The sequence below is a fragment of the Hetaerina americana genome, unplaced genomic scaffold (genome assembly GCF_022747635.1).
Source record: "Hetaerina americana unplaced genomic scaffold, ioHetAmer1.1.p SCAF_5, whole genome shotgun sequence".
NCBI lineage: Eukaryota > Metazoa > Arthropoda > Insecta > Odonata > Calopterygidae > Hetaerina > Hetaerina americana.
The window spans coordinates 73,532,583-73,556,864 of NW_027287095.1; the positions used below are offsets into that span (position 1 = coordinate 73,532,583).

The 24,282-nt window shown below is 38.8% G+C and overlaps 1 long non-coding RNA gene across 1 annotated transcript in view; it reads right to left on the reverse strand.

Annotated features, from left to right (window-relative positions):
- Positions 1-24,282, reverse strand: part of LOC139693533 (uncharacterized) — an 821,473-nt gene that overhangs the window by 577,931 nt on the left and 219,260 nt on the right. The window contains exon 3 of the long non-coding RNA XR_011702059.1: positions 1,743-2,363. This is a non-coding gene — a long non-coding RNA (uncharacterized lncRNA). The remainder of the gene's footprint in view (positions 1-1,742; positions 2,364-24,282) is intronic.

The window sequence follows — 24,282 nt, forward strand, 5'->3', positions numbered from 1 at the left end:
ATTACAACATGATAAGTAATACTACATGAAAAATAATGATTTTGGAGAAACTGATTTAGAGTATGGAGACTGATTTTCATAGATTGGACAGACAGATTTAAGGTGGAACTTTTTCCCACGAACGATGAGGATCAGAATACCGTTTTCCGACCGAACAAGGGGAGAGGAACTATTTAATTTGTGAAGTAGTCTGGTATGTAATCACTCCATGCCACACACACTAGCGGTGGCTGGTAGGGTACTATGTAGTTATAATGATAAAAAAATAATTTTCTAGAATCCCACAGCGGATTTTGATCTTCATACCCGACGGCAATTAAGTATATTTTTTGCGACTGATGGTTGAGGCCGAGACTTTGTGGAAATCCATTGCGAACAGGAGTTTCAGAAATAACTTTGCAGCTTCCACATAAAATAACTTATTTATTTTCTACTAGTTTCGCTACACTGTAGCATCTTCAGGAACGTACAAAGAAAATATGTGTATTATATATATGTGTATTTTATGTGTATATGTATATTATGTGTATTATATGTGTATTTATATGTATGTGTGTATTTATGTGTATATGTATATTATGTGTATTATATATATGTGTGAAAAAAGAATATTTTCTTTGTACGTTCCTGAAGATGCTACAGTGTAGCGAAACTAGTAGAAAATAAATAAGTTATTTTATGTGGAAGCTGCAAAGTTATTTCTGAAACTCCTGTATATTTTTTGCGATTCATAGCCCAAGTGGAGAAAGTTAACTGAAAAAGTTTAGTTAAAACTCAGCTTAATTTAAAAGTAATACATCTCAAGTAAATGAAATTAACAATTGGATCCCGTTGAAATTGATTTAGATTAAGCTATATCCGAATTAAAATTCAATTCTCATGTTACTTTAGCGAGAAAAATTCCATTAAAAATTCCTCCATGAAAAATTAAGTTTAAAAATATTTTCCATTTCTCAAAGGAAAAACTGATGACTGAAGAAGGTGAAGAAGGGTTGCGTTTCTCTGAATAAAGTTAAAACACTTTGTTGAAGATAATTTTCTTCTAGCATTAGTGGCAATCTAAAATTATTTTAATTTAAAATTTAATGTGTCATATTTACCATAAAGTTTTACTAATAAAATAAATTCATACAGGGAAAAATAGGCAAAGAACTTCAGTTAAGAGTTATTTGAAAAATTCAATTTTTACCATAACGTGTAAATGTTCAATTCATTACTACCCAAACCTAATACCACCTCTTCCCTTCGTGAACCGCTGGTATCACCGAAATCGTTTTAATTAGGTTAAGTTTTGGTTTGAAAACACGGAATGAACGCAAAACTAAAAGAAAAACATCGTGGATCTTATTGAGAATTCTGTATTCCCATACAGTATCATCGGTGCAAATATTACGTCCCGACATTTTTATATCGGGCATTATCCCCATTTTTTCCCGATTATTTTGAAAAATAAATTATGTTGCATCCCCGTCGTATTCGCGAATGATTCAGCTAATCTCCTTCAGACTATTTCATCAGGTACAATACATTGATTTCCTTAGCACTCCATGATTCTCCATTATTCATGTTCCCATTCATATTTCATTCATCCACTCCATATTCTCCATTCTTTCCACAAAAAGTTAAACCCTGGCTACACCAAAACACTCGCTCGCAAAAAAACACTCCGGCACACACGCGCTGTTTTCATGAAGAGTCCGGAAAGTCGGAGAAGGAATCATCTCCCGGAGAGATCCACTCACCTGGATTCAAGCGAGAAGCGAGGCGCGGTCCGGCGCAGGAGGACGGCTCCGCCTCATTTGACGTCTGCACTCCCGGGAAACAATTGATGAGCGGCGAGAAGGAAGAACACGCTGGGCGGGACGCTCGGAACTTTTTCTCTTCTTAAAAAAAAATAAAATAAACGCGGACGCGAGCTGAGGATTGGGCAGCCTCTCTTCCTTTCCTCAGTTGAAGATTTCTCCTCCCTTCCTTCCTCCAGGTCTTCCTCGCGCAGTGGCTCGTCTCTCCGGAGCGAGGTGAGACGCCGGAACGTGTGGAGGGGCAGTTATGTTGTTCGTGGTGATGGACGGTGGATAAAAAGGGTTGGAGGAGCGGAGAGAGAGAGGTGGAGGAGAAGAAAGGGGGGGCTCAGTTCCACTGGGAGCACCCCCGGGACTAAGGGTGCGATGGGGGACGGAGGAAGGCACTGAACTGGGTGGTGTGGGGGATTGAGGGCATTCCGGGAAGTTGGGGGAGGGGTCGGACGGACTGTAGAGGGGAGGGAGGAGAATGGATATCGGACGGGACGGCTGCGCCGAAGGAGGTTCGTGTGGATGGATGGAATGGGCGGAACGGAAGTCCACCTCGCCCGCCCTCCACGACTGCAATGGATACAAGAAAAGAATTTCGGAGGCATTAGCTTGGAGTCATAGGGGAGGAGTCGATCGAGTAAGTACTACGGAGAGATACGACTCTATACAATGCCCGCCCGCACCAACGGTTCCCGAAATCGATTACTCTCTCAAATCTGACTGCAAGTCTCTGCGCCAGACTGAACGTATTCAAATCAAGAGAGAAAAAAACAACGAACTGTGACAGTTTCATTTGCACGTCCCGTGGGAAAACCGCACGTGATATTACCAGGCCAGAATGAAGGGACGGTTTTAGCGATACCTATCGGTTCCCGTTTAAAATTACATGAGTGGATCCCAGTCCCTACAGAGAAGAGCTAACAAAATAAGAGGAAATGTTTTAGAAGAAGTAAAAAGAGCAGTAGCAGAATTTAGAAAAAAGTAAGGCAATCTAAATAAAACTTGGAATCTTTTACCACGGAGATTTATGGTTTATAAATGTCAGCTGAAAAGGATTTCATTACCTCTGGCCTTAAGGATTCATTAACCCATGGCCTTAAGCTCGGCAAGGAGCATAGCTATGTTTATGGAACAAAACTCAAAAAAAATTAGAACCGGTTTTTGTAATGGCTCGTTAAACTGAAATTTAACTTTAAGCTTTCGTTTAAAGCAAAAAATCAGTTCTACACGAGCTAGCCTAAAGTGTAAGTCTGAATTGAAGTTTGATTGAATCCCTATTAAAGATGCAGTAAATACAGTTAGCATGCATTATAACTAAAGGATGATTGCCATCTGATCTGTTCATAAAATCGGGCCGGACAGCACCATCCACGGTTGCTAACGACTGCCTTTTGTTGAGACATTATAAAACTGAGCCTTAGAGCCCGATGCCTATCGAACGAAATGTTCCGTAATCGAGGATCCGATTCGAACATACCGCACGCCTAAGTGTAGATAGAAAATGCCAAGAGAGGAATCCGACAATTGCTGAGCGTAAACCTCTATTCTACCCCATCCATAGCAAGGCAAAGGTGAAATGACTCTCATTAATTTGAACAGCTCCCTGGGGACACATGCAGAACTGCGATCTTAGTGACTATGAAATGTAGCTATCCCGGTGGACTACAGCCATGGCGTAATGGAAGAAATTGCTCAGGAAAGCGACAGTGAACCACCCCAACTATATTTCACTGTTGTTATGAATGGAGGCAAGTAATTTAACGAATCCTGGAAATTACGGAACTCAGCCCGTTGTGTTGAGGAGTCATCCCTTAAGAGCCAGGGAACACTGAAGCGAGAGAGGACGATTGCTTACTCGTAAGCTGTAAGCAGGGAATATATGTTAGAGGGATGATTAGGGCAGCCGGGTTATTGGGATTTAAATAAAATATTGAAAATTGAATCATAGGTATGTAGATTTGCTTAGGAATACTTATAATAGGGGCTAATAGAGCAAAATTAGACTAATTTATAGCGGTAGAGATTCAAGGGTGGGGGTTAGTATGGAACAGAAAATGAAAAATAGCGTAGTGACCATAGAACGGGTAAAAAAGAATAATTTTAGCTGAGATGTAATCGCCATCGATTCGTAGTTGGCAAGAAGATTTAGCTAATGTGCATGAACAATCAGGATCAATGGCGATCACAGCCCCTAGCATAAATCTCTGAAGATACATTTAACAGGCAAATATTCCATAGTAATCTGTCTTCATTAATTTCCAGAGTGGCTAATTCCAAGACACGAAACTGGAAGCATAAAACTAAGTTATAATTCAGTCGTTCATGCCAACGATTAATCATAGGGAAGAAGAATTCGCTGCTGGACGTCATCAAAAAGAAAAAACAATTAGTAAAATGTATGCATTTCAGACGTCATACTCGATTAAATGCTGTCTCCGGGAAAATTCCCGACAGGGAAACTCGATAAATAGGACAAAAAATGTGTTAAACCATAGTGAGGCTTCATATCTGAACTCTTAAAATAACTCCAATAAATGCCACTAAAATCATTTCGCTACAATTTATGCGTTCAACATATTTAAAAGCGAGAGCCAGAGCTCCTAACTCCTCCACCCTACCCAGCACTGCCTCATTCGTTTTCCTTTTTGTCCACTTTACCTTCTCCATCCTTCTCCACATTTCAAAACCCACCAACCTACGTGTATCCTACTGCTTTAGTGACCATGTTTCCGTGACGTACATGACTACACTCCATAACAAACTTTTGACGAGCCTTTTCGTAACATTCTTACTCAACGTCCCTGCCATCAACTCCCTCCTCCTTGTGAAAGCCTCTTTGCCTAGCGCAATTCTTGCCCTTACGTCCCTACTACTTTGACCCTGTTGGTCCAAAACACTTCCGAGATAAGTAAACTGTCCCACCTGTTCTGGTTTTTGCCCTACTATTTTAATGTTTAGCTTAGCCTTTCTCTTTCTCGTAAATCGCATAACCTCTGTTTTATTTATATCAATTCTCATCACATATCTATCGCACTGAATTTCCAATTCACTTTGCAAAGCTCGCAATCCCATGGCCGGCTGACAAACTAGAGCTTGATCATCAGCATACTTAACTGATTATACTAATTCCCCGCCCACTTTCATTCCTATCTCCAGTTCTTCCCATGCCTCTTTAATCATTTCCTCCACATGAACGTTGAACCGAACCGGTGATATTGGAAAACCCTGCCTTACACCTCTTCGTAGCACTACCCATCCGGACTCTCCGTCTCCCACTCGCGCCTGGGCAGTCGGAGTGTACAGGTTGCGGATTAGCCTCCTGTCCCTCCAATCTATTCCTCTTTTCTGCCATATACTCATTATTTTTTCCCAATTTACTCTATCAAACGCCTTTTCGAAATCTGAGAAACAGGCAATTACGTCCTGATTTTATTCTATATTCCCCTCGATTGGTGATCTCATTATTGCAATGGCATCACGCGTGCTTCTCCCCTTCCTAAACCCAAACTGATCATTCCCTGCCCTGCTCTTCATCCTTTATCAATCATTTGCCCTGCTCTCTATCCTTTTGTTCATAATCGTGAGAACCGCTTTAGCTGGGTGGGAAATCAAACTTTTTGTTCTGCAGTCCTCAGATGATGCAGCCTTCACTATTTTATCCGAATATTAATAATATCATAAAAAAATAATACATAAATCCATTAATTTAATTTTCAAGGACGAAAAATAATAATTTCACACTGTTATCATAGATCCTCTAGACCAAAATTACATTCCACAACCATTTCCGATTTCGGAGAAGAATTCCGTAAACGGCTGACATACCAAGAACCTGGTAAGAATAAGGAATGCTCTCGAGCCATAAAATTCGGATGTTTAGGTTAATTGTACGCCGAACATTTTCTTTAAGGAGCGCTTTCGTTGTGTTCACCTCGTTTTTTATGCTAAAGAAGCCATCACGCAGAAACGCCGAAGCGCTCTCGAGCAAGAAAAGACAAATGCATGGCCGCAATAGCGTGGGGAAATTCCAATAACCTATTCACGCGCTATTGAGGAGCGTTGCATAGAGCCATCCTTCAGCAGCAAGGAGGTCTCCAAAAGGCTTTGCGGGGAATGGAACAGCAGTAATGAGTCACGACGAAAATAAAACTACCATGAAGCAAAGAAGACGGAACGAGACAAACGAGGGTTAATTTATTCGACGGAAATCCGTTTATCAAACTTACGCAACCTTTACTGGTTTTACCATAATTATATTGCGTGAAATTTAACGAGCGTCGGAAGACTCCTCAGGGCAGGTAATTGCCTACAATTTACGGGAACAGTTATAAACATGTGGAAACACAAATGTTTTACGTCGTACTGAAGAACATTACGAAATAGGTATTTGTTTCACTGATTTAATGTTTCAATTTACAACTGGAAGACGAAAATTAATGAAAATATACGCTCCATAGTTGAAGACTTGAACCCTTTGGTCATCAATGAGATAAATTTTGCAACTGTTTTTAAATTTACATAAAACAAATTTAAATGCTCAGGGAATTGAGTAAATACGAGATATCTTCGGCTAAAGTCTCAAAGAGGAAACTCTTCACTTTTATGACACTATGCACGAGTAAACATTTCACTCTGGGATCAGAAACAGAATAAATTTTTATATCAGAATAAATCTTTTTATGTGTTCCTATATTGTTTGTGGCTGTCAAAGCTTGTAATATATATATATATATATATATATATATATATATATATATATATATACACATATACACATATATATACATATATATATTATATATACATATATATACATATATATACATATATATATACATATATATATATTCACACACACACACACACACACACACACACATATATATATATATATATATATATATATATATATATATATATATATATATATATATATATATATATAACACATACGAAATAAAATTTCTTCACTGGTAGACATAGTCCACCGGGGAAAATTTCACAATAGTATACGAACAAAACAAATTATCAAAGATATAACGTAGGGAAATTGAAATTATTGTCATTTACCGACGATAATATGCAGTGGAAAAACGTAGTCAGTAGTATAGTTCACATAATAGTTATTTTTTTTCGATAATGTTAGAAGAACAACTACTTCTGCAGGATGAGGACTTGTGCGCTCTTATTATCGAAAAATGGTTATGTTGCTTTTGGAGAAGCCACGAAAGCTGAACAATGAACTATTCTTTAAGGGTATACGTTCAATAATTAAAATGAGCGCGAACCATCACAAAAGCCTCATAGGCTGCAAACTAATATCGAGCAACAGGAACCAGATATACAGAGGAACAATCACGAGAAGCCTACCACGAGATACGCCCGCGAGAAATGAATGGTCGCGTCCATGACATAAACAACTCCAAAAAGTAAAGATATGGAAAGAAGCGCACACAACAAAAGAGAAATTCATGGTTTGAGCCCGGAGAATTGGGAATATTTTAAATCGTTGCATTAAATATTCGGTGTGAATAAGTTACCCTAGATGCATTAGTCCAGACTTCTCTTTCCCTAATCTTTATACCAGTGGTAATATTAGAAAATGAAGGGTTAGGGTACGTGCAATTGGGTGAACTACGACACAAAGTATAGCCATTGAAATGACGGATAAACGCTTAGATAACCCTGTAAGATGATCAAGCCTGACGAGGAGTTCAAATGGCAGGTGGTGATAATTCATAAACCATTAAGGCAATCGCTAACTAAATGCATTCGGTATCATTTTCATTTATGTCCTTTCGAGTAGTCACACCATGACGCTCTCAACTGTCCAGGTTCGTGAGGAAATGAACGTGGTAAAAAGGTTCCTCTGATTGGTAGGTTTACTTATATACTTCATTACTATTATTTATTTAATGTTACAAATAAAATCTCTTGCGTTGATGGGAAGGATATATCTTTAGCAATGACGATGAAAATGTATTCATCGTCATACCGCAATAGGAAAGGTGAGACAAATAAAATTAGAGAGATTAAAAGTGATCGCAGATAGATTTAAGATGTCATTTTTCCCAAGCACGATAAGGTATCAGAATAAATAACTAGATCCCCCCGCGCCAAGGGGGGAATGGGTAATTTGCGTCAAAAGCAGTCTCATGTGTAATCACCCTTTGCCACACACCCTAGCGGTGAGTTGCAGTGTTTCATGTATGCGTATGCTAAATAGGGCAGACTGATAAGAGCTCCATGACAAGGTAGGGGGGACGCAAGACGTGATTGAAAGAAATGAATTTTATATAAAATGAATATGAATTAACATAATGACATTATACATTTACATATAAAATGTTCAGAAAGACTTCGCACCAAGGTAAACATGACCGAATACTTTGCACTAGAGATGGACAGATTTGACTGATAGAATGTACAGATTTGAACGGTCGGATTAATCGGAGAGCGAATCATCTACACAAAAATGTGTTTGCAAATTAAAATGTTTCTCTTATTCATTACCCCCTGCTAGCCATTCCTTGTGGAGACAGTCTTGATCGCCGAAACACACTTTCTCCTCACCTACGTACTATCATAACCAGGTCGTCCTCACTGAAAGGTAACTACAAAATAGGGATATCAATGCAGTTCTTCCACCCCGGCAATTCTCACCCGCCCCAACCTTATCATGATTATGCATACAACGAGACGGGAAATTTCTCAAACCTCCTTGATGAAAACTCAGCGAAGACGGAACGGGCGGTGAAGTAAATTTCCTTAATCATGTGGAACAACTCGGAAGTTATTTACACATAAAAATAGGTATCTTCCGCTGTGTCAGGCTACTACTGCGTAGAAAATTTATCTATAAGTCCATGAAAACTTAGTGTTTACGCCGGATCCGCAAACAGGATTCCCAATAATTAAGGGAAGGCTTATGTTGATCCGGATCCCTCGCTATTTAGACTCAACAGTGAATATGTGGGGAGAATTTGGGACTCATTCCGGTAAACATTATTTCGAAACTTTAAAAAAAGCTAAATAACTAATATATTATTATAGACATCCTCTTAAGAGATTTCCTTCCCTTTTTTTAGATAATGGTGCCTTAATACCCTCCGTCACATGAGCTAACGCCGACTTGCGGAATACTGAGACTATGTTGGAGGACTATTAGGCTTTATTCCTTTTCTCAAATGATTAAGAACCAAGGAACGCGAGAAATAATCTCAAGGAAGAAGATCTTAGGCCAATAAAAATAATTACGAAGAACTCCAAAATAGGAGTTCTTCGTAATTATTTTTATTGGCCTTAGGATCTTCTTCCTTGAGATTATTTCCTTAACAGCCAATAGCTCCACATCCTCCATTTTAAGGAACGCGAGCATCACATTGTCATGTTACAGTTTATCATCGGTCGGTCAGTGAGCCCACTCGATAGCACCAAGGAAACGTTCTCGGTCAGGCATCACCCACACCGGGAAGATACGTATTGAGGAGAAACGTGACATCTCGTATGAAACCGAACGAACACTGACAACCCTTGGTGGTAATGAAGAAAAAACGAGAATTGACAGCTGGAAAAAATTAATGATCCCATTCTTTAGACTGTATGAAATGCACAATCGACTTAGATCACCACGATACTTCAACGCACCAAGCAGACAGCAGAGAAAAGTCAAAAGAATTCCAAATTGTAATCACCACTTTCATTCCCACACAAATGATTGGTTAAAAAAATAAGCTTCTACAAACGGTTCAAGCTTCGTAACGACGCATTATTTTCCAGTGATTTCTTCATTTTTATCGGAACGAGCTTGAGAAGTTATTCGAACAATTTGGAATGCTGGTAAGACGACGGTACGTCAAATTTATATGTAGGTGGTACGCTTCACCTATCTTTCTTTGCATCTATATTTTCGCTTAATGGTGATGTAAAGGAAACAAAATAACAAGCGTTAACCTTATTAAATCGGAGATTATTACTAATCGTATTTTTCCTATGAAATCGTTTCCAGCCAATTTCTTTCATGACTTAAAAATTCACGCGGATCCACATGAGGCAATTACTACTTCAACTAACGCAGGTCAACGTGTAGTCTCTACGACTTATTGACAAGCAAAAAAGTGTCATGTTTCCTCAATTATTTATTAGTTCTCAGAAAATATAAGGTTCACACAATTACTACGTAATATTGAAAAACTAGAGAAGTCGTACACACTGAACGGCACACAATTACCACGATCCAGCCTCCTTAAGAATATTTTAGGTCAAAGGAATAGAGGCAATAGGTGAGCGGTCACGAGGGTGGTCTATGGTTACAGATTTGACCCTCATTTTTTTTCAGTAAGCTCTTGATGCTTCCTTGGAATCGACTTGGATACAAAGTCGTCCAAACAAAATACGGGGATTGAATGCAAACCGAAAGAAAACGAGGTATTCGAAGGGAGAACATGATGCCTAGGGCTAAGGAAGAGTTATAAGGAAGATGGTGGGCTGGAGCAACTTTTTTCATTCCTTGAGATCAAGGAGTGCGATCTTCCACACACCCCCCTCTCTCTTCCGCTCAGGTCCCTTAATTCCGGGCTTGGCGGAGGAGGAGGAGAAGGGATGATAAAATAAAAATAAAGAGCCTCTTGTTCTCCACGATCGCATCCCTGACTTCCTTCCCCAACACACATACCACACACACCAACGCTTGTGGCAAATTTTCAATGCGGATGAGCAGCTTCCCTGCTCGATCCCCTTCTCCTTCTCCCCCTCCCTATCCAGAGCCAGCCACTTTTCAAGTTCTTCGGTATCGAAACAATTTTCATTAAAAACTCTCTCTCACGGCATAGTTTCGGTGGGGGAAGGGAAATGTAAAATTAAAACGGCAGAGAGAGAGAGAGAGAGGAAACATTCTTTACGTGTGCGTTTCGGAAGTTCAGAAAAACAACAGCACCAACAAGAATAACGCGTGCACCCACCACCATGATTATTAGTTCCGGTCAAAGCGCGAGCTCGCTTTTAAGTACAAAAGAACGCGCTCTGCAAATTATAGTCACGAAATGCGCCTAGGTTGTTCGCTACAATAGCAAAGCAGAAAATACGCTCGCAAGTTAGCAAAAATGGACAAAAGACTCATCTAAATGATGAAATGTTACGTATGCCAAATGAAAAAAAATATTCTCCAGAGTATATTTATCATAGCTGATTTTTAATTTTAATTTTCAATATTTAAATTTTAATTTTTTTCGCCAAACGCAAGTTAAAGCCGAAATAATGGTAAACAAATGCCATTTTACATTTAATTAAATATCCATTGACCGCGGGAAGGCGAAATATTTTGCGCACTCTTATAATATCAAAACTACAGCTAATGTATGTTAAATTAACCTTATTCACAGATGCAACACAAGTTTACGTAAATTAAAAATAATTATATAATTATGTGTTTTGTGCACAGTCCCCGAAATATATCCAGACAATTAACTTTTCCGTCTGAGGACGAAAATTGTATTATTTGTAGAGCAGTAGAAGTATGTCAATTTTCCTAATGTTTAAGCAAAGCTTTGAGAACAGATTTTACGATTTTGAGAGAGCTAAGTAGCAAAATATTTTCACTTCTGAGTCTGCGCTTATGGTATATTGCGTCTAACGCGACAAAGCCTCCAAAATACACAAAACGTAGACTTAACATAAGGAATGCAACAATTTCAGAGTGTACAAATAATTCACCGTGACCGGGATTCGAACCCGGATCCCGCAATGCCCGGTCAAATGCTTAAATCAGTTAAGCTATCGAAGCTTCCTCTTAAACTCTGAAATTTCGGGGGCTTTTAAAGGAACAAGATGTTGTGACGAAATACCGTACATACAATGTCACAGGGATTCGTAGTAGTGCGCGATGCGCCACAGTCCACGAGGTTAAAGCCAACTTATAAACACTTAGGCTGTTTATACCTTGACAAATTGCATTGAAATGCACATAAGCGGATGACTCCATTATAAAAGTTACTGTTGCCGCATCTCCCGCTGTTTATTTGGAATTTGACATAGGGAACTTTTGTATCTTATCATTACAAGCGAAAATGCGACCTTCGATGTCATCTTTCACACCCAAGATCGGCATTTCTATAAAAATAAAAATGTACATGTTCGTTGATTCAAAATCTTAAAATCTACGAAAGTTCTATACCGATTGCTTTGAAATTTTGACGCAACATTGCATTTCAATATGTGCGTATTTTTGAAACAACGTTGAATTAGAATACGAACGTATTTTTATATACCTAATAAATAAAATATAAATATACACTCCGACCGGTATCCTCCTCTGTGAATTTTTGCTGCTTTAAAAAAAACTCACTTCAATGCGATCATGGCAAAATCAGCGGACGGCATGTTTCATAGATTCGGAAGAGCGGTCTAGTCCCCAAGTCACTACTTTACTGAAGTCGAGTTCAATTTTACTACACAGGTAGCACCGAAACGATCGTTTTGTATAGAGAGTCATAATAAATTATTCTTCCCTTCTTATGTTTTACTTCAGTTACGGTATAGAGTTCGAGCTGGCTATTTCTTATTTTGACTATGTGTTGTCTGGTTCCACAGGAAGGAATTGGGTTTTTATGCAAATATCTAATTCCTCTAAAAATATTTGATAATTTCAGAATTTTTCCATCATCACGGGTTATCCATTCCAGTACATGACAACTTTCCTAGCTATCTAATCCTGGTACCGGCCAAATCTTTTAATTCCGCTCTAAATATTTTCGGTGACGAATTGCATCAACTGCTTCTCTCCGGCCTTACTAAATTATTCTTCCCCTCTTTATGTTTTACTTCAATTGCGGTCTTCAGTAAATTATTATTCCTCATAATGGGTCCTCAAACAGATTCTATCTTCTTTATCTAGGAGTCCTCCACATACTTTTCTCTTCACCCATCTTTCGTAGTTCTTTTTCATTTTCCCCTCATGCCAATCCATTTTATATTATCATTAACTTCCAGGGTCAAACCTCTGCCGCTTCTAATTTTCTTTTCTCTGCTGTTCCCGTTCTCTAAATCTCACAGTCAGAGAAATATTAACTCCATGATGTACTTAATCCTTACGTCTAGTTTTTTTGTACTTGCCATTAGGATAAAGCAGTAATTATTTCCCCAGACAGGAATCAAAGAGTAGGGAAAATGAAGAGATTTTCCGAGTAATCAAAACGTGCTGTTTCCATACTAATTTAACAAACTCTGGCGGACGATTGAGATTTCATCTAGCGTGTACCAAAAAAACACAACTACGAAATGTGCCATCTATCTCGCAAATAAATGCGTAGGTTGGATGGAAAACTGAATGCGAGGAGTAATAAAAAAGGATAAGTTAATAAGACCCAAAACCCTGGAGGATACAAACCAGGATAATTGGAATTAAGTGCTGGGGGTTCCAAAAGAGCTAATTCCTGTAGAACGTTTTCCCCTGCATGGAAGTTTTCGCGAGACGGGAGAAATTCAAGTGGATTTATTTTTTCCCTGACAACAAAAGCCGCCTCTTCGCTAATTACAGGTACCATCAAGAGTTCTGACACCCGAGAGGATGAGGGATGGAAGGGGGGTAAACAAAGGTAGAGAGGAGAAGGTTCCCAAATTACGAAAAGCGTGGGAAGGGGATAATCCACAGAACCAACTTTCGTTTAAGTAAAAAAAAAAGCAAAAAAACCTCAAAAGCGTGATGCAATGCCTAGGATACGAAAGCTACAAATTAGGGGGGGGATGATGATCCACACCCTAACTTGTCCGTTGCATTAAAGAGCATGTATGTACATGCTGTACCAGAATGACGTTACAAGAAGGTAACTTGGAGAAATTTTAATCGAAAATCTTTCACGCATTAATTTCGTCGAAATACGGCTAAATTAAAAAAAGCACCGCAAACGGCCGTATGGCGAGTTCTTAAACTTAATCGCAGCTTCATCTCAAGTGAAATCGTCGTAGCGTGACTTTCTCACTCGTCATCGTCGCCATCTTATAGACGTTCCACACTAATTCGGCATCATCACAGGTCGAGATTGGTTTACTTTGCTCCCCATTAAAACTATTCTATTCGCTAACCTTTTCAATTCTACATATTTCATCCCTTTTGACTCCCATCAATAACTCTTTGTGTATTTCACCCGAGGTTTTTCTTGCAGCAAAACTCTTTGTTTAGATCGTCCTCATATTGATGCATTCTTTATAGAGATCACAAATACCCGCTACGAGAAGAGACGTGAGGACAAATACGTCGTGACAACGGTTTTCATTTCTGACGCCTCGCACATATCTCTTTCCTCAACCCTTCCCAACTTCCACACTGATTCCGTCAGACCCTTGCAATCTTCACCCATATTGAATCCATATCTCTGTTTCACCAAATCACGCTTGACACCTTGCTGACTCTTGTAACCCTTCCGCTCAAGTTCCCTTCGATTTGACTTCTTCCATCACTACGTACGTATCATGACATGCTCGTAACTTAATTGGACCTCAGGCTGGGAACACGATCCGTTCCTCTGTCCCGGTTGCGCCCTCTTCCTTTCGCTTTCCGTCTTCCACTTCGCCGTCCACTTACTCCTCGCTCTGGGCGTCCCATTTCGTTCCCTCACTCGTCTCCTGCAAAACCATCATGCTCGTGAGATCTGGTCGCATGTTACGGAACTTTCTGGGAAACGAGTTTTGAGAGTCAGTTTGCAGAGAAATTACACACATCACTACCTACGCTAGAAGGGCGAAACTGCGATTACTGCGATATATGATGTACCACCGATTATTTTAAATCTTGGATCTTCGCTGTCATCCTTGTTCATCATTAATAACTAATAGTAGACTTTCACCAGAAAGACTTCACGCTCACCGATACACTTCAAATCAACGGATCTTTCAAAGCTCATGAGATGAATTATGCAAGCACAAAAATGGATCGATGAAGCGGTCATTCACGTATTCTTTCCTCTCAAAATTTTGTATAGTCTCTGAACATATTTTCTCATCGCATCTCAGTTCACTTAGCTAAAAAAAGTTGACGGCGAATCGAAAATTCAAGTCGACGTATTTCAGAAACGTCCATTTCCTTCTCAGTACTCTATCCATCAAGATGATTCGCAACAGATTCCCTGGCCAGTTACTCTGTAACTCGTTCAGACATTTAGCGAAGCTTTTCGACTCGCCATCTACATTTACGACATGGCAACGGGGAAATAGCAAATAGGAAGGTTAAATAGCAATGCTCCTTTTCGCTAATTAGACCTCATATATGGTATTAATGCATGTGATCCTCATGAATTAAAGTATACTGCCAAATAGCCAAAGGTTAAATTACAGATTAAATGCCTTACATAAAATGGAAGACGGTACTTTACGGGATGATGAAGAAAATGCATTAGCCTCATCTTAATACGTTAGGAGAGATGATGACATTGATATTAGAGAGATGAGCGTAGAATTGACGCATAAAATATATCATTCTCCTCGAAAATGATAAGAAAGCAGAATAATTGTCAGCGACCAAACTGGGGAGAAAAAGTATTTTTCTTTCTTCATCCTACGCAACCTAGTATGTTGTCGTTATTCCATCTAAGCTTGGTTAATTTACCTCTTTGTTGCTAGTATCGGGACTCGGATGTATAAAGAGGTATTTCACTTTATTATACCATAAAGCATGCATTTGTAGTTATAATTATCACCGTTAGTTCAATTTTTTTACGCATTCATCTTAAAGAAAAAGAAAGAAAAACTAAATTTTCAATGCTGAATTCATCGTGTTGATCAACCCTTGCCGCACACCTTAGCGAGCGTGACTTTCATGGTACCATGTAATTTTGGATGCTAGCCAACACGTATACAATGTTAACTCGGTCACCGACCAATTTTATGACTACACGCACATTACATATTCAGGCACGCTCCAACTATCAGACCGGTCGGCCCCACGATATGTCTCCCTAATAATTTCGATTCAAATATTTCTCCTCTTCTTTTATCACGTTCCTATCCTCTCCTTCCGTTTAGAGGCTCCTTTTCGACACATTTTTTCGCTACATTCTTGGTCTTACCCTTATTTTAATTAATTGTTCTCTTATCTCAAATATCTTTCTTTCCAAGGCTTGGTCAGGAGTAATCTTCATGCGCTCATTTCAAAATAGAATCCTCAATTTTATCTTGAATAATTTCTTCACACGTGCTCTCTCCCTCAATTCTTCATTTCTTAATCAATCTGTACAAGCCTTGAACATAATTTCTTTATATTTGGTCGCAGACTGTCCTTGTCGGTAGAAACAAATGCTCAGCCAGCCACCATTTTAATTACCAATGTGTAAACGAGAAAAGATTCTTAAAGGGTAATACAATAGCACAGTTGGACGAATATTCCAAAACTTTTCATTCGACATACGTTTAGTCAATTGGAGTCCGTTGTCACATTGCTTCGTGCGCGATGACCAACAAATACTCCAAGAGGCATAGACCACGAGATGAGATCTTTGAAAACATAGCCACAATCATGGCCGAAACGCATGGGTTGATTGACAAACTCTGCTATTCACACGTTCGATTATTTCACGAGGTGCTTTCTTCGATTGTAACTACAGTTCCTTAGAATACGGCTTAATCTTGTTATCTTCACGAAAACCTACACACTCGTTCTTCGATTAAGTTGTAATTGACGTTATGGATATTTATGAAGACACGCTATTTTTATCAACGGGAGAGAATACTCAATTCCAAAACTTTCCCAGTAAGTGAAAACGAAAGGGAGAGGTCCAGTATTAAGTCGCTCTCAACTTGGAAGGCGAACTGAGCACATATAGGTGAGTGGTGGAGGGAGACGTCAAGTTGGATTTTCCCACCGTTGTCGAATTTAATGGACCAGTCTCTTTCGTTCACTCCCATACATCCTCGACTCCCGGGATCATTGGAAAGTTTTCCGTCGAATATCTCCTCAAGCACTCTCTCACTGCAGGAGAAACATGTAGACGCCATCAAAATCTTTGACGTCGATCTTAATCTATAGCGAACACCCAGGTGAAGAGAGTAACCTAAACCTGCGTTCCTTTATGTTTGATGCTTGAACTTTTTTCAACTTACGAGCGATTAAATAAGGGCGTAAAAGATTTTCCTTTACTTTTCGTCCTATTTCCTCTAACGTGGCAGAGTCGGTAGGATTTAACCCTAAATTACGCGGCGAATTTAGCTCACAAATTAAAGTGTAAACAACTAACTTTATTCTAATAAAATAAAAATTATTATTTATTGTGAATTGTTGAATTTACAAGAGTGCAATGCCAATTTAATTAAAATTAATTAAACCATTTTTCAACACATAAAGTTCACACCATTCTAATTTCTGAGAATGTCGTCGGGAGGCAGGGTGGTAGTAAAGGAGATTGTTTGATTCTTGGCTAATAAATTTCCTCGAAATTTTCAAGAAAAATTTACAATTAATACTCATTCAACTTTCATTGGATTATTAAAATAACGTTGGTTTTTATAAATTTTAGTTTGATTATTAGACCTGTCGTAGTCTAAAACTGGCACCTCAGTTTGAACAAATATTCCCACTAGAACTACTGCCAAGAAGAAACACTATATCGATAAATTTATAGAACTACTGCATAGTAATTTCTAACAAAATAACTAAAACTAGGTTTCCATTGTTGAGTAATTTAAAGTTTATCGACCTATCTTCAGAGTACATCCTGTATGTACATAGTACCCTGAAAGTCTACGCTAAGGTGTGAGCTAGGGGGTGATAGCACACCAGGTATACGACATAACTTCAAAATTACGTTTTTCTCAACCGTTGGTTACAATATGAGCGCATATATATATATATATATATATATATATATATATATATATATATAATATATAAAATATATATATAATATATATAAAAAAAATATATATATATAAAATATATATATAATATATATATATAATATATATATATATAAAATATATATAATATATATATATATATATATATATATATATATATATATATATATATATATATATATACGAGTAATCCCCCTAGCGCGGGTCACAATTCAGTTACATTGGTGGTGAAGTTGGCTACGTTGTGGATGGGCCGAAAGAGGTCGTGTTCACTCTTTTACTTCAAATAAACAATGTCGTGCTCATTCAAACATGCAATTATTTAAGAAATTATTTAACATTATTTAAGAAATCAAAAAATAATATCATTCAATCACCACATCAATTAGATATGCCTCCGTTTAAACTTTTAAATACCTCGGCATTTAAAAGGGATAAAAAATATATTCGCTGAATGTTTCAGGCTTTCATCATCTTTCAGCCCTGTAAAAATCATGATAAAAAATAATCAATTCCTAAGGGAAATTTTGAAGTTAGCATCTAGCCAAAGACATGAAAGAGTAAAATGAGTGAATTTGAAGAGGGAAAGGAAAATAAGACGTTAATGACGGACACTAACGGTTAGAAGCAGCTGTAACCTAAGTGATCAATATACACATAAAAAGGGCAGCAGACAGACAACGGAATTCACTTCCCTCGGCTAAGTGAATTTGTTCATCAAAGAAGGTTCTTGGATTACGAGAAACGAATGAACAGGCCGACTGTATCATTTCTGTCGGCCATTAGTAGTAAAGCCCCTCGCCTTCTCTTTAGTCTCCCCCGTCTGACAAATAAGAGAAGGAACACCCCTCTTACTCTTTTGACTGACCCTAACCCTCATAGAGTGACCCCTACATGATCACATGTTATTACATCCCCCCCCCCACAAGTTTCCACTTGACCGCCAAATTAAACCCCGGTCTAGTCGATGCGGGCGCCGCATTAGGAATGACAAAAAACAGAAAATCTATTGACAATAACGAATCAGAAGAAGTCGTAATTTTATCGTCTTTTTATACGTCATCCTCGCTGGCTCTCGTCTCATCCCCCGCTGCCCACCCTCCCGACGAGCTTAAACAAATCGGGCGGGGGAAGTGCACGCTTGGAATTTCCCCTGGTCCCTTCCAAATATCTTGCATCAGACATCTAATAAAGAGAGAGGGATTCTAAATAGTACATAATTACTTGACAGTCTAACGTTATGAGGAATGGATGAACATGAGATATTGATTTAACATGTGAAATGGATGAGTAATGTCTCTGCCAAGAATATTTGAAAGGGCAAGGCTAATATCGTGAGGTTCGAAGGGCAGCAAGTGTTTACCTGCGGCACAATCATCTTTCACATCTTCGTCACATTGGCTCTTATGCTTCAGGTCAATGGGATCGGCATGAAGTGATAGCTAATTAAGTAGAACAATAAGTACCGTTGCTTCCATTTATGTATATGCTCCATTGTCCCAGCAACTGAATCTTTTCAAATATTTTCCCAGGGACGTCACTAGCTAATTGAATCTCCGAAATGCACTGCACTTCACATAATCGCATTGAAATTACCACCTCCATCCCTTGGCCTATTATGCTTCCCGATTATGGTTATCATTTGATTTATTGCACCTACTTTTCCCTGTCTCCGCACTCCCTATTTTTCAATTTTCTTATATTCCACAAACCTGATTAACCTATACGATAAGCCAAATACTACTATTATTTGGCGTTCACTTATTACATTATTTTTTTATTAAATCTCAGGTTATCCCTGTTTCAAGGCCTGCCCACCCCTAAGTTTCCAATTTCCTATCATAACTTAATATTTTATTCAGCATCTTACTACCGTTAGAAAATCCGTTTCTCACCTTCCTGCTCACACATAGCCTGTTCAACAAAGTAGTTTACATTCAATTATTAATAAAATATGAATTACATCTGCAATCCCTCTTCCGAACATTGAAGCCTATGATGTATTTCCTAAATTTATATCTAGGTATAATGTAACTTAATTGGTACCTTCCCTCATATCTTCTAAGGAATCTTGCGTATTTAGCCAGCGGTGATGACCATTGAGACGGTTGTTAGTTATTACTACGCTATTTCTTCGATCAAATTTCATAAGTGCTCTCTCCGCATGATAAATTCTTTTTCCAAAACTATCCTCAACTACTTCCCGCCATTTTCCCTTTACATATCACTTCATTCAATTCTCCATCACTGTTATTGTTTCTTTGTGTTCTCAACAATCTACTAGTTGAAGGACTGTCAGTGAGCTATTCAAACTTCTCCATGAGAAATAGGTACTGCAGAACATAGAACAAGAAGAATGGAGTATCAATTGAAAGTTATTAGGAGGGAAGTTAGACAGGACCGTCTATTCGTTTTTAAAGTAATACGCAGGGTAATTGGTAAGATAGCTGTGCTAAGAGCTCGAGTAAGGTTGATTCAGGCATTACGCTTAGTCAGGAATGCGGATGGTAGAACTTTATTTGATTGGACATCCAAGTGAATTTAGGTATTACAAGCGTATTACGCAAATAGCGTGATTGTCATTGAATGAAGTTAAAATATATGAAAAGCTAGGAAATGATATTTTCAATGACCTGAAAGACTAAGTGAACATTTAAAGTTGGAGAGCATAAAATAAACGAGATAAGGTGTTTTACGTGTTCGTGTGGTGCTATGGAAGAAAACGGGCAAAGTACTAAAAGCATTGGGAGAAAAGTATTCCGTTAGCAAAAGAAGCGATTACAAGGAGTACATTGCTGACAGGGACTCGGAGAGGGTAGTTAAAGAAAAATAAATTCTCCGATCTTCTTGTGCTTTCACGTTCATTCTGAAAATGCTGTGTCCCAGTTCCATTATGATATTCATAAAAAAAAACCACCACGTTAAGTGGGAACCTTGTGGGATGAACACTACGATAGATTTACATCCAACGCTACCGCAGATAAAAACATGCATTTTTGCGACCACTAATTTTACGAGACTTGAACCAAGAATGCATTAAGATCCTTGCGATACACCCATTCCCTACTTGCAGGCTGCTCATGCACTCTGTTTAATAGTCCATGGCTTCAGAAATTGGAGCGAGGAAATCATGGAGAAATAATTTAAGATATTTTGGAGTATCTGCCCACTCACTTTAAAACAATATAAAAAACTGATCAAAATTTCCTGAAACACAGAAATTATGATTTTTCACCTCAAATTTGAACGAAAATATCTTAGAAATCGTCAGAAGGGCATATTATAACACAGTGAAGATTAATACGACTGTATTGTAGCACCAACGATTTGGAGATCAATATGTAAATGTCAATATGCAATTTCAAAAAAAGGAACGGTACAATAATAATCTGTGGACATCCCTCTGCTCCTCCTTTAATTACAAAACTATAGTTTACATATTAAAGTATTTGTAGTAAAGGACTTGTAAATAGATGATAAAATTCTGAAGGTACAGGGTGAATATGCAGAAGAGTGAACTGAATTTCAGGATGTTACTTTGATTATTACCATTGACTCCATTCAGGTTTTCGAATTATTTATTGACATATCCACGCATATTACTACAACCCCTTACTACGCGCTAAATTCGTATCTAATTTGAATTCATATCGGCTGGCCAATCCTAAAATACACATTTCTGTTTGTTTTAACAGACGAATACTCCTATGTCCGATCTATCATTTTTATTGCTCCTTATATGCGTCCTATGTTCCTTCTATCCACCATCCCTCATTTGTCCATCTCCCTGTATATCATAACAATAATATGGAGCGCTAAATTCTGTACATGCATACCACAAATACGTAGAGTAAACTATTTATCCACCATCGACTCTTCAAGTTTTGTGATCGGATTATTATAGAGGACCACCTTAAAGGAATTAGCCCACCGAGTCACAAAATCAATTCCATCCTAACCATGGGCATCGTGGCTTAATTGGAGCACCCCTCATACGTTAATAAACAAATGCGGGTGATGAACACCATGAATTAATCAAGGAAACGTGCAGGACATTTTGATAGCATAATTTAATAAATCAAAAGAGAGATGGTACTTTTTTCCACACTTTATTTTACAAGTCGACCGGTTTCGTCGCATAGGCGACATCATCAGGTACATAGAATCAATTCAATTCAATTTCAATTCAATTCAAAAAGGTGTTTATTTTTCCAAGTAGTTGTACAGAGGTAACAATAAATATAGACATTTAACAGATAAATATAACAGAGTTATAACAGCATTGTACAACTGACAAGGAAGCCCTGTTATAGGCAGTATGCCTCTTCAGGGTCTAAAATTTGCTGGCGAATGTCTTTGGATCAGAAATAGAATCAGTGAGTTCCAGAATATATAGTTATTTGAGGGGGGGGGGAGAGGAGGGTGAGGGGGGGGGAGAGGAGGGTGAGGGGGGGGGCGGTGGTAAAAGGGGGGGGGGGCGGTGTGAGAGGGAGCGTGGTACTGGGCGTGGGTGACTCAAAGGGAGGGGTGGGGTGGATGTAGGCTAAGTGGAAGCTTGGTTAGGTATGCCTTTCACAGCGGGGGTTGGGGCGTCATGTATTGTGGTCAGAGAAATATCCAAAAGGGGGGAATTGCTCACAAATATATTCTCGTTGGCAATTTTTCCTTCCTTTTGATGCTTCCTAATCTCCAGCTCCTCCAGACAATCCATTCTTCTTCCCTTTTTCTCGAGGTGAAGTATCTCTGGGACAAAATCGCTCCTGTGGTCACTTTCCCATAGGTGTTTGGCGAAATGGGATCTGTTTAACTCACCGTTTCGTAGATGTCTTCTGTGTTCCTCTGCTCTTACTCTGAACGACCGTCCAGTCTGGCCAACATAACAAATTTCACAGTCACCACATTGGAGTTTGTAAATACCACTTCTATCATTAATGTCAATATTGTCCTTGGTTTTGTTTAACACAGCCCTTAAGTTACATTTGTTGTAATATGCAATTTTAAATTCTTCCTTCGGGAAAAGGTTGGCAATGGACTGCGTAATCTTACCGTAGTAACTAAGTTTGCACCATCGTTTCTTATCTTCACTAATTACCGATGATTTATAAAACAGTCTCTGTGCTCGGAGGGAGCGTTTTTTATCTATCATTTTACTGATGACACTTTCTTCGTAACCATTCTTCACTGCAATGTCTTTGAGATTGAGAGATCTGTTTAGCATGGAGTGGAAGGCGACCATCTTGTGGGAGGGGTGGTGGCGGGAGTCGGAGGGGATGACATGGTCTGTGGTAGTTTCTTTCCTGTGGATTGCGAAGTCGTAGCCTTTATCCGTGGTTGTAATTGTTAAGTCCAAAAAGTTAATACTATGGTTGGTTTCTTTTTCACAAGAGAAATTTATATTTTTGGATTGGGAATTCAACTTATTCAAAAATATGTCCAGTTGTCTATTTGTACCAGTCCACACTGCAAACACGTCGTCAACGTACCTGTACCAACAATGTATAAAACTGGTGTTCACTGAGTGATCACTGAATAACCTTTCCTCAAAGTCGTTCATATATAAGTCCGCCAAAAGTGGTGAAAGAGGTGACCCCATTGCTAAGCCGTCCTTTTGATGGAAGAATTTGCCATTGAATTTGAAGTAATTCTCTTCCACACACACTCTTAGTAGTGCCAGAAACTCGTCGAGGAAGGGTGGTTCAGCTCCGGTTTGCTTCAATGTTTCTTCGGCTACTTTAACGGCTTCGGAAATTGGAATGTTGGTGAACAGGTCTTTCACGTCGAAAGACACTAGGATGTGCTTGGAAGACGGGAGCTCTCTCTGGGTAAGATGTTGGCATAGTTCCGTTGAGTTCTTAACCCCGTATCTTGGCTTGAAACCTGTGACTTCTCTGAAGAGTGAATTTAAATGGGAGGCTAGTTTCCTTGATGGAGCAGCAACACTGGAGACTACTGGTCTTATTGGCACATTTGTTTTATGTATCTTTGGGAGGCCAAAGAATCGTGGAGTTTGCGGGTTCATCACTGTCACTGTGTACGTCTCACTTGGTTTGATGATACTCGGGGCAGAAGTGAGGGCCTTTTTCACTAATTTTTGGAATTTGTTTGTGGGGTCACATGGTAGCTCCACTATTGGATTGTTGTCAATAAATTCGTTGCACTTATTAACATATTCGGTCTTTTCCATCACTACTACTGCATTGCCTTTATCCGCTTTTTCTAAAATTAAATTTTCTTCCTTTAACAGCTTTTGAACGGACTTTAAGGATTTTAAATCGTTCGAAAAATGTTTTCCGTTGAGGTTACTTCGCTTAATTAATATGGAAATATTATGGGAAAAGACAGTTTTCAATCTTCTATCACTTTTAAATAGGGCTGCGTCACAGTCCACGATTAAATTTTCCAGCTCTTTTATGCCTAAGGGAAGGTTGGGGACGTACTTTAATCCTTTGCCAAAATTGCCAACGAGAATATATTTGTGAGCAATTCCCCCCTTTTGGATATTTCTCTGACCACAATACATGACGCCCCAACCCCCGCTGTGAAAGGCATACCTAACCAAGCTTCCACTTAGCCTACATCCACCCCACCCCTCCCTTTGAGTCACCCACGCCCAGTACCACGCTCCCTCTCACACCGCCCCCCCCTCACC